This window comes from Alligator sinensis, unplaced genomic scaffold (genome assembly GCF_000455745.1).
Source record: "Alligator sinensis unplaced genomic scaffold, ASM45574v1 scaffold1603_1, whole genome shotgun sequence".
NCBI lineage: Eukaryota > Metazoa > Chordata > Crocodylia > Alligatoridae > Alligator > Alligator sinensis.
Window position 1 is genome coordinate 9901 of NW_005843087.1, and position 3918 is coordinate 13818.

Genomic DNA, 3918 nt, shown 5'->3' on the forward strand with positions numbered 1-3918 from the left:
CCGGGCTCTGCGCTTCTACTACTCCTGGCCCCAGGACACCGGTGCGGGCCCTGTGCTCCCACTCACTGCCACTTCCCCCTGTCTGCAACCGCTGTCCTCCTCCTGCCACTTTTGCACCCCCCACCCCCACCCCTACTCGCTGCTCTGGCACCACGTCCCAGCTGCTCCTGCAGTCCTGGCGATGCAGCTGGGAACCAGGTGGGGCTGGACTGCCAATGGCAGGTCGGCAGGGGAGTGGGGAAATGGCTGCGACAGGCGGGCAGAAGGGGCAGCGAGTGGGTGCATGGAGCACAGTAACAGCTGGTAAGGAGCACGGGGCCCATGCTGGTGCACCAGGGCCGGCACCTGCAGGGCCCAGAGCTGGGTGGCAGAAGCATGGTGTCCGGGCCAGCAGAGACTCTATGGAGCCAGGCTGGCTTCTCCGTCTCCCTCCTGGCACAGCACAGCCCAGCTACACACAGCCCTGGCCAGTCCAGATCCCACGCTCGTGCTGCCCTGCTCTGGGCCCCGCTGGTGGTGGCCCAGGGCACCGGAGCAAGCCCTGCACTCCCACATGGCTGTCACTGCACTCCACGCACCCACTTGCTGCCCATTTCCCCACGTACAGCAGCCATTTTCCCACTCACCCTGCCCACTGTGCTTGGGCACCACCTGCTTCCTAGCTGCATCGCCAGGACTGCAGGAGCCAGCCCGGCCCAGCCCAGACCTGAGGAATGGGGCAATTGCCCATGGTCCCCGCTTCCTCCCTCCCTTCACTTTCTTATCTGTATTTCCCTCCAGTGCTGTGACAGAGGAACAGCCCCAGGCCAGAAGCCTCCACAAGCCCCTCTAGGCAGAGGCTTCCTGCTGGGGTGTGGGGGGCGGGGGGAAGGGAGTGGCTGGAACAGACTTGAAGCAGGGGCTTAATTCTTCCCCTGGCTTCCTCTGGGTCCTACTGCCCCTGGCTCCTGTCATCTTTGACAGGCAGCCAGGGGCAGATAAATATTAATTTTATAAAATCTTAGGGGCCCCACAGACCACATAGAATGTCCTGGCAGACCAGGTGTGGCCCACAGGCCGTATTTTGCCCACCCCTGCTCTAGCTGGCTTCCTGCCTCTGGTGTATTTTTTAATATTTGTTATTATTAACTGTTAGCACCTTTTGCTACATGCACCTCTAATTCTTTTTTGCCCGGCTTTATTTTGCTTTATCACTTTTTCCATGGGTGTAAGACCTCCTCCCCAAGACGTGGACTGAACTAAGTAATCTGTTTTGTTCAGCACAGTACCCTACCTGCCATACGACAGGTGACCCATGAGCTAGCTCGTCCTCCAGTGCTCCTTTTCAAGCTGAACCACCAATATGGTCGTTGGGGGGAAAAAAAACCAAACGATGAAGGAAACTGCAGAAAGGGAGCTTTTGCCTCACTGGGAACAAGGGTCCAAGCGAGGACCAAGGGCCCCCTCCTTTCTGGGCCCGCAGCCAACTCATGAAGTCACATAACCTCTCGCTTGCACCATTCTTCTTGGCCTCAGTTATTTCTCACAGATCTTTTCCACATGGCTGGTCAGGGGACCAGCTGCAAGAAGAGTGCTGGAAAAGGGGCCTGGGTAACTGTTGACCTGCTGTGCGGTGATTACGGTGCTGGTGGACCAAGGGCCCCCTCCTTTCTGGGCCCGCAGCCAACTCATGAAGTCACATAACCTCTCGCTTGCACCATTCTTCTTGGCCTCAGTTATTTCTCACAGATCTTTTCCACATGGCTGGTCAGGGGACCAGCTGCAAGAAGAGTGCTGGAAAAGGGGCCTGGGTAACTGTTGACCTGCTGTGCGGTGATTACGGTGCTGGTCAGAGATACTGGAAGGGGTTGGGTGGGCCAGACTTGAAGCTGGGGCTTAGATCTGCCACTGCCTCCCTCTGGGTCCTACTGCCCCTGGCTCCTGTCATCTTTGACAGGCAGCCAGGGGCAGATAAATATTAATTTTATAAAATCTTAGGGGCCCCACAGACCACATAGAATGTCCTGGCAGACCAGGTGTGGCCCACAGGCCGTATTTTGCCCACCCCTGCTCTAGCTGGCTTCCTGCCTCTGGTGTATTTTTTAATATTTGTTATTATTAACTGTTAGCACCTTTTGCTACATGCACCTCTAATTCTTTTTTGGCCTGTTTTATGTTGCTTTAACATGTTTTCCACGGGTGTAAGGCCTCCTCCCCCAGACGTGTGCTGACCTAAGTATTGTGTTGTGTTCAGCACAGTACCCTACCTGCCACACCACAGGTGACCCATGAGCTAGCTCGTCCCCCAGTGCTCCTTTTCAAGCTGAACCACCAATATGGTCATTGGGGGAAAAAAACAAACAAACGATGGAGGAAACTGCAGAAAGGGAGCTTTTGCCTCACTGGGAACAAGGGTCCAAGCAAGAACCAAGGGCCCTCTCCTTTCTGGCCCCGCAGCCACCTCATGAACCCACACACACTCTCTGTTCCCCATCCTTCCTGGCCTCAGTTATTTCTCACAGATCCTTTCCTCGTGGTGTTCCTTGGAAAAAGTTGAGCAGTCCCCCCTGCCTGGATAACCACCTTTCCCAAGTAAACATGACATTGAACACCGGATAAATCTACCAGTGCTGCCCTTGGACGTCTCTGAAATGGTATCTTCAATATTCATTACATCAGTCCCCAAACCAAAACTCTCATCGACCAGGTTGCTGTCAGCCTTGCCCTGTTGTACGGGTGTGAAACTTGGATGAGTTATTGGAAACACCTGGAGGGTTTGGCTCATTACTATCAGCGAGGCCTTTAACAAATCCCCTATTTCCATTGGAAGGACAGAAGAACAAATGTCAGAGTCTGGCTCAAGCAAACGCCACCAGCAGTGAAGCTGTCTTTACAAGGCACCGGTTCTGTGGGACAGGACACGTCCTAAGGATGCCTGAGCCAGACCCAAGGGATGGCACTCTTTGCTCAGAAGCTTGTCTAACATTTTTCCCCCAACCCTACAATTCAGCCAACATTAAAAATACTGCCCAATAAACCCCGATTCTGCCCTATTCCTACTGGCATTATCACCACCACTACAACAACACTCCAACGCTGCTACTGCTCTCCAGGGAGCATTTCTGCACAGGAATATGTCTTGTCTCCACCTCAGCTCCACTGGAAAGGCTTATTGCTTCCTGCGGTGACAGGACCAGGTTCATCTTGCTGGCATCTGTTTACTGAGTCAAAAAGGTAGTGACCAAAAAGCAGAGAATAAACAAGGCCTTAAAGGGACAGAGAGAGTTTTGTCCAAACCCTTTTCCACCCACAGCAAAGCAACAGCATTTCAACACCATACCTTCTCTGTTCTCGGTGGATCCTTCCTCTGGCGTGTGCCCAGCCGGGACTCGCAGTCCTTATCTATACAGCACTGCTGCTTTCACTTCCAGCCTGCCTGCTGCTTCCCCTGTCAGCATGAATAACTCAGCCTTTTATTTCAAATGAACGTTTGCATAGACACATGGGTGCTGAATAAGAAATTAGAGCAGAGCTGAAGCGTCTGAAACGCACTGCTTTAGGAGACTGCTGCCGCACCTAATGAGCTCAGGGATGATGAATGGAAAAGCCCACCAACCACCACGAAGCAGTTAGTTTCTCACAGAAAGCCTCCGCCCTCTGTGGAGAACGGGAATGATTTCCAGGAAAGGAGCCGGCAGCAAGACTCGAAAGTGAAAGCTGTCGTGGAAACACACGCAGCATACTTTTGGGTCAGGTCAGCAGAAGCTTTTATTCAAAAGAAACTACAGCTGTAGGGGGGACTCCAAAGTGACATGGATTTCCCAAGCACTTGGAAGGGGGCCCCCCCCAAGAGCAAAATCAGGAGGCTTATATACTTTTTAACAGTTGCTTACAACTCACGTGATCATATAGTGAAATTAGCATGAAAAGCGGCTATAA

At 53.1% G+C, this 3918-nt stretch overlaps 1 protein-coding gene across 1 annotated transcript in view; it reads right to left on the minus strand.

Moving 5' to 3' along the window:
* Positions 1-3543, minus strand: part of LOC112548308 (interferon-induced very large GTPase 1-like) — a gene marked incomplete at its 3' end in the record, with an annotated part of 13409 nt that extends 9866 nt beyond the window's left edge. The window contains exon 1 of the mRNA XM_025193663.1: positions 3320-3543. The remainder of the gene's footprint in view (positions 1-3319) is intronic.
* Positions 3544-3918: the final 375 nt, after the last annotated feature.